The sequence below is a fragment of the Schistocerca gregaria genome, chromosome X (genome assembly GCF_023897955.1).
Source record: "Schistocerca gregaria isolate iqSchGreg1 chromosome X, iqSchGreg1.2, whole genome shotgun sequence".
NCBI classification, from domain to species: Eukaryota; Metazoa; Arthropoda; class Insecta; order Orthoptera; family Acrididae; genus Schistocerca; species Schistocerca gregaria.
The window spans coordinates 512,215,347-512,223,351 of NC_064931.1; the positions used below are offsets into that span (position 1 = coordinate 512,215,347).

The following is an 8,005-nucleotide window of genomic DNA, read 5'->3' on the forward strand; positions in this document are numbered from 1 at the left end:
AGAATACGTTTTCGATCAAATCGCAGTAGAGATTTATGCATACAAGACGTGCAGTGGATGGACAAAAATATGGAAACAACGCAAACACATTACCGTGTCTCATACGGTGTAGGAAGCTCGTTAGCATTCAAAACAGCATCGAGTCGTCTGGGGTTGGATAAATACAGTTCTTGTGCGGTTTTCAAGGGACTTTTATGCCACTCTGCCAACGGCCTTGCCGCAGTAGCAACACCGGTTCCCATCAGATCACCGAAGCTAAGTGCTGTCGGGCCGGGCTAGCACTTGGATGGGTGACCGTCCGGTCTGCCGAGCGCTGTTGGCAAGCGGGGTGCACTCAGCCCTTGTGAGGCAAACTGAGGAGCTACTTGACTGAGAAGTAGCGGCTCCGGTCTCGTAAACTGACATAAGGCCGGGAGAGCGGTGTGCTGACCACATGCCCCTCTACATCCACATGGAGTGACGTCTGTCGCCTGAGGATGACACGGCGGCCAGTCGGTACTGTTGGGACTTCATAACCTGTTCGGGCGGAGTTTAGTTTAGCTTTTAATTTTTTATGCCACTCTTCCTGCAAAATAGTGGGAACTTCAGGCAACGATGATAGAGATGGATAGCGATCGCGCACCCTACTCTCCAAAGTAGGCAACAAAGGCTCAATAATATGAGCTCTGGGGTGACAAGGGAACATGCGGCAGTTCATCCTCGTGCTTACAAAATCAGTCCTGGACGGTGTGAGCTGTGTGAACAGCGGCTTTGTGCACGCTTTGACGCATTTCTTAGTGAACTATCGCTTTAAAATGGCCTAATAAGCCGAAATTGCGCGAACGTGGTGAATAAATAAATTGAATAACAGTGTAGTAGGAAAATGTTGCCCTTCCTAAAATAAATGGGAATCTCTCGCGAAACATTGATGTCTTAATTCAGAAAACTGATATTGAAGGAAGACTATACGACACTTCTCCTCCCCCCCCCCCCCCCCAAAAAAAGAAAAAAATGGTTCAAATGGCTCTAAGAACTATGGGACTTAACATCTGAGGTCATCAGTCCCCTAGACATAGAACTACTTAAACCTGACTAACCTAAGGACATCACACACATTCATGACCGGGGCAGAATTCGAACCTGCGACCGTAGCAACAGCGTGGTTCCGGACTGAAGCGTCTTGAACCGCTCGGCCACAGTGGCCTTCTCCTTCCACATATTACATCTAGCGGCGGAAATGAGACTAAGATAACACAGATTTTGGTGCTTATAGAGGCAAACAGACGTTCATCTTTTCCTTACGCAATACACGCATATAATAGGACAGAAAATCGCTAATTTTAGTTACAAAGTACCCTCCATCACGCTGGTGGATTTGTTCGCAAGAGACGTGTGCAGGATTAACTCGAACACCACTGACAAATTTTCGGAGGTTTTCACTGGTATTTTCTGATTATTTTGGTAACGGGTGGTTATAATAAATTAAAGTGCAGCTACTTACGAAGGTCGAGTGTGGGCTGTAATTATCGTATGACAGTGAAACTTGGTAGATATGTTGATGCGTTAATGTGAAAAAAAAATGAGATTTAATTTTGGCCACCAGTTGCAAATATGGCTCTGTACAGTATATCGTCGGCGTCTCCCGTGCTCACACTGAACAAATTTTGTTAGCAGTGATTAATAATAAAATTGAACATTACGCCTTTCTCACTTGTCTAACCTTTTCGGTCCATGTCCCATTCCTGATCCGTTACATATGGAAACATTTCTGTACGTCTTTCTTTCATTCTCAGCTCCAGAATATCTACCACGATTCGCTGGCATACGATAATTACTCCCCACGCTGTACCTTTCTGAGTAGCTGCACCTTAATTATAGCCGGTCGGTATTAGGGACCCGTTGTCTCTGCTGAGTCGATACTGAGTAAGAATATAATCAAGACTTACAATTTATTCGGTTTGTATCCCCAGATACCTTTGTTTCTTTGCAAATAACCGCACAATAAGGAAAATATCTTTAATATACAATCATTTAAACGTAGACGCAAAACAAAATAATGCAAATACCGTCAGTTGCGAAAGTACTGCTGTCGCTGCGAGATCGGCTCAGTATAACGTTGTTGTGTCGGTCTTTCACCGCTTTCAGTAAGTGCCTGTCGGGCAACTCTACATTAGTAAACTTATCCATACAGCTCTGCTGTTCATCGTTGTTAATGTACAATTACCACTGCCAGGAAAACACACCCGAGACCGAACCGACCGGTAGTGAATGCAAGCTTGAGGTCGGAGAGTAAAGGAGTCATTACTACTGTCATCAGCAAATACTGTCAGTCAATGAAACAAGTTTGTTTCTAAGCAATATCTTAGATTGTTTATATCAAGTTACTCACAAGGTATTCCCTATAAACCGTCGAAATTCTGTCAATACACTACGGGATCATGCTGTATAGATGCAAATGTGGTTGTGTCATCCAGGCTGTTGTCCGTAAGGTCGTACAGAATCTGGGAAATAATGCGGTTGAGAATTCCCTAACAGAGTTTAAGGGGTAGCTTTTCATGCTTCTGCTGCCGTTATTTGGATAAGTGATGTGTCAGGTCAGAAAAGTGTCTGTGTGTGTGGGTGTGTCCGCGACGGTAGTTGCTTTTACGGTCACAGCCGAATTGGCCTTCCGTTAAACGCTCAGAACTGACAAAGATCGTCGTATCGTCACCGAAATGTCGTGAGAAGCAACGAAAAAAGTTCCCGTTTGTTTCCGTGTAGCTGCTTGAACTCTTGGAGTGTCCATTTACTCAAGTAACAGCTGCGGAGAATACTTTGTTTTGCCTTGTCGGTAATAAATACGGCCGCGGACTTTGGACAACCCAGCACAGCGTTGCCAGCGCGCTTGCGCGTCTGCGCTTTGTGCAGCCCTGGCTGGCCTGGCCTGAAGGTCACCTCTCCCGCAGGTCCGCCTCAGCCTCGGCCCCACTCCCACAAAAACTGCCGCCCCCCTCCCCCCCTGCTGCTACAAGCGACGGCAGGGCAGCGGCAACACAACTAATGCCATACTTCCGCAGCGGCAGGTGAAGTCGTGGCATTCATTCACATTCCGCTGTTCGGTGGGGCAGATATTGGGAAACGAGGGGAAAACGAAACAGCGGTTGATGAACACAGAACGTGGGACTTCCCTAATGCTTTCATTCCTTAGATATTTAAGCTCTTCCTCATACCGATCCGTCTCTGCAGAGGAAAAATATGAATATTTCATTCGTAAGAGAAGGCATTTTGAGGACTGCGAGTGCTGATAAATACAAATAAAACAGTTTTTGCGTTACTCACTTGTTCATGGGCAAAAGGCAGTGTAGACTATTTTACATCTTTTGCTATTGATAACAATTTTTTATGTAGAAAACGCGCTTTTCAGTTTAAAAAAAAAACACGAATTTCTGACAGTTAACTGTACTCACAGGGACGGTAGAGTTGTCAAAAGTCTGCATACTGCTGCCTGATATGTGTCTGATCCATCGCACATTGCATTTACCGTGTCACTTCAGAGATATTGTATGTGTTGCAAATATGTTTCTTTACGTTGCATACAAAGATAAAAGATTAAATGGTTTCTGCCCTAATATGTTCTTCTTTTCTAAAAATTAAAAAAACTTAAGAAAGAGAAACATATTTATGGACAAACCATTTAATCTTCTAACTTTGTATCCAATGCAAACAAAAACATCTGTAACATGCACAACATCCTTGAACTAAAGCGTAAAAGTATTGTAGAGTGGGGAAGACATAGTCAGGCAGCAGTATGCAGACTTATTACAACTCCACCGTCCCTGAAAGTACAATTCTTTGTCAGAAACGTTTTTTTAACCTCAAAAGCGCCTTTTCTAAATAAACAATTGTTATCATTAGCACAAGACGCAAAATAACTTCCACTGCCCTTGGTCTGCTACTGAGAAATGACGTCTGTCCTACACCAACACCAACTATGTAAATAAACAATTCTCCACCTGAAGATGATAGTGTGAACCATCAAAACATATAGTGGCAAAATAAACAAGTGACTGACACAGAAACTGTTTCATTTATTTTTATTTGTAAACAATATGGGATTTATGGATCCGTCTTAATGACTGTTCATTCTCCCCACACTAGCTTTAGCGACAACCCGCCACCATTAATAGTTCCTTTTTTATATTCTCATCATCACCATCTTCATCACCATTGTCATCACCATAAGCCAATTCAGTCATTTGATGATGTTGCCTCTTTGGATGGTGTACAGCATACAAGGGTTATTCGGAAACAGAAACTAAGGAACGATCGATCATGGAAAAACCACAGTGACAATCAAAACTATTTTATTTGCAGCAGTCAGCACCACTTTCTTCTCAACATAGTCGTCGCTCCGATTTAGACATCTGTCATGGCGTTGTACCAATTTTTCCATTCCCTCGACATAGATGGCCGCCTCCTGTGCTTTCCAAGAATTTTCTACACTAACTGCAGCTTATTGTCGTTGCCAAAATGTTGTCTTCATAGCCAACTGTTCATTTAAGCAGGGATTAAAATCAGAGGGAGCCAAGTCTGGGCTGCATGGTGGGTGATCAAACACTTCCCATCGAAAATGCTGCAGGAGCGTCCTCATTGCCTTGCAGTGTGCGGCCGAGAACCGTCATGAAGGAGGACATGCATGACAGTTACGTTATGTGAGGTTGCGAAATCTCTTGGCAGGCATTCATACTTGGCGGGAGATACTATTTTGCAGGCATCTTGTTCACTGTGCGCTCAAAACTGAGCAGACTGACGTGACAGTATTACAGGAATACTAAGGGACACTGCCCAACGCATCTGTGTAAAGCTACATTCAATTTTCACTGTAAGCCTTCGTATACTACTGGCCATTAAAATTCTACACCTAGAAGAAATGCAGATGATAAACGGGTATTCATCAGACAACTATACTATACTAGAACTGACATGTGATTACATTTTCACGCAATTTGGGTGCATAGATTCTGAGAAATCAGTGCCCAGAACAACCACCTCTGGCCGAAATAACGGCCTAGGTACGCCTAGGCATTGAGTCAAACAGAGCTTGGATGGCGTGCACACGTACAGCTTCAACACGATACCACAGCTCATCAAGAGTACTGACTGGCGTATTGTAACGAGCCAGTTGCTCGGCCACCATTGACCAGACGTTTTCAGTTGGTGAGAGATCCGGAGAATGTGCTGGCCAGGGCAGCAGTCGAACATTTTCTGTTTCCAGAAAGGCCCGTACAGGACCTGGAACATACGGTCGTGCATTATCCTGCTGAGATGTAGGGTTTCACAGGGATCGAATGAAGGGTAGAGCCAAGGGTCGTAACACATCTGAAATGTAACGTCCACTATTCAAAGTGCCGTCAATGCAAACGAGAGGTGACCGAGACGTGTAACCAATGGCACCCCATACCATCACGCCAGGTGACACGCCAGTATGGCGATGACGAATACACGCTTCCAATGTTCGTTCACCGCGATGTCGCCAAACACGGATGTGACCACCATGATGCTGTAAACAGAACCTGGATTCATCTGAAAAAATGACGTTTTGCCATTCGTGCACCCAGGTTCGTCGTCGACTACACCATCGCATGCGCTCCTGTTTGTGATGCAGCGTCAAGGGTAACGGCAGCCATGGTCCGAGCTGATAGTCAATGCTCCTGCAAACTTCGTCGAACTGTTCGTGCAGATGGTTGTTGTCTTCCAAACGTCCCCATTTGTTGACTCACGGATCGAGACGTGGCTGCACGATCCGTTACAGCCATGCAGATAAGATGCCTGTCATCTCGATTGCTAGTGATACGAGGCCGTTGGGATCCAGCACGGCGTTCCGTATTACTCTCCTTAACCCACCGATTCCATATTCTGCTAACAGTCATTCGATCTCGAACAACGCGAGCAGCTATGTTGCAATACGATAAACTGCAATCGCGATAGGCTATAATCCAACCTTTATCAATGTCGGAAACGTGATGGAACGCATTTCTCTTCCTTACACGAGGCATCACAACAACGTTTCACCAGGCAACGCCGGTCAACTGCTGTTTGTGTATGAGAAATCGGTTGGAAATTTTCCTCATGTCAGGACGTTGTAGGTGTCGCCATCGGTGCCAACCTAGTGTGAATGCTCTGAAAAGCTAATCATTTGCATATCACAGCATCTTCTTCCTGTCGGTTAAATTTCGCCCCTGTAGAACGTCATCTTCGTGGTGTAGCAATTTTAATGGCCAGTAGTGTAGAATACCAGCAGTTTCTTGCATTTCTGGGGATCTTGAGCTTCCTGTTGCCAACTGAGTCCAGCTGCCCTCCTGAAGTTTGTGTCCCATTTGTCCAGTTGGCTTCTCATGGGTCTTTTTGTTGAACCGGGCTACAATCTAGTATATGTTTTAACCATCTGCCATTCTTTCTTGGAGCGACATAACCAGCCCATGGCCCTTTCAAGGTATTTTACTTTTTCCATTATTACAGACCTTTGTTTTACATCTGATATTTACTGCTTTCTTTCTGTCTTTCTTTGTGTAGCTCGAAATTGATCTTTACGTTCCTCTTTGAGCTCTACAAGTTTTCTAATGATGAACTCACTTAACGTCTGTGTCTCACAGCCATTAGTTGCCAGTTATTACTAGTGGTATAAATTGGTCAAAAACTGTTTTCTTCAGCCCAGTCGACAACTTGAACTTGAAAACTAAAGAGTAACTTTGTTGAGTTGCCAGCCCAATTTTATAGGTCAAACTATTTCCGATTGTAAGTAATATTTCGTATTTAGAACTTGATCTAGATAGACATATTTTGTGTCCTTTGTAGTTGTGTATATCCAACACATATCTCCCTGTCCAGTGTCCATTCGTTTATCACCATCATGGTTTAATCATTCCAAACAAAAGAAGTACAGATTGTTATGTGGTGGAGCATTTTAATTTTTAAATGTTGATTTGATCAGTATTGTATTGAACATAAGTAAAAAATATTAATCAAAATAAAATTTAAAAAGTAACATGCTTCAGTACATAACATTATGTCTTATGTCATTTATAACAAAAAAACCTGCTGATGGTGGAGATTTAACACAGTAACTAGTCTGGGTAGAATAAACAAAGCAATTGTACCTGTAGATCCAAAATGCCCACAGACAGTCTACTACACCTCCTGTGTATTATTATCTATAACGCTTAAACTGACACAAGTGCTCCCAAGTAACACTGATCTCTAATAGCCACTGAATAAAGCTTCTGGTCTCAGATTAGCACAAAAAATGAGCCCAGATCAAGCTCAACTCAGAAATCTGTTTTGCCGTGAACTGGGATAAACTTTGGTAACAAAATTTTGTAGGTTAAGTCAAGTTCAGCCGCATTCGTTAGCTCACAGCCTAGCGACAGAAAAAAAGAATGAATTTCGTTTTGCACAAACAGAAGTTGGAAAGCAGTCAATAATAAAGACGCCATGTTGACACAAAAAATACGTTACTGTCACACTGATGAATGTTCAAAAAAATTTCTTTTGGACCTGTAAGGTTGGATCAAGAGAATTATCAATAGTGTAAGTAATGCTCACACAGGAGCTCTTGGAGTCAACTGTAGTTATTGTGAAGAAGTTTACAGTTATTTCATAGACCAGGCATTAGCAAATTTTGGTGATCCGAGGGCCAGACTTACATAATGACGTGAGTTCATGGACTGGCTCATCACGTGATGTGAGAGCTGCACCCCTAGTGCATGAAATCAGAATTATACCGTCTGTGACGCTGATGTGTATGGGTTAACGCACTGATATGACTGCTCCCCTTTTTCCGACACGCCACCCCAACAAACTATGTTTTTAAAAAAAGCGTTTCTGAGAGTACAGTCATTTTATGTTGACCACAACTTCAGAAGCCAATGGCCTTCCCGTAGCAGTAACACAAGTTCCTGTCAAACCACCGAAGTTCACCACTGTCAGGTTTGGCTAGCATTTGGATGGGTGACTGTCCGGGTCTGCCGAGTGCTGTGTCAAGGGGGGT

The 8,005-nt window shown here is 43.4% G+C and overlaps 1 pseudogene; it reads left to right on the forward strand.

Annotated features, from left to right (window-relative positions):
- Nucleotides 1-204: 204 nt before the first annotated feature.
- On the forward strand, nucleotides 205-322 carry LOC126299660 (5S ribosomal RNA; annotated as a pseudogene).
- The last annotated feature ends 7,683 nt before the right edge of the window (nucleotides 323-8,005 follow it).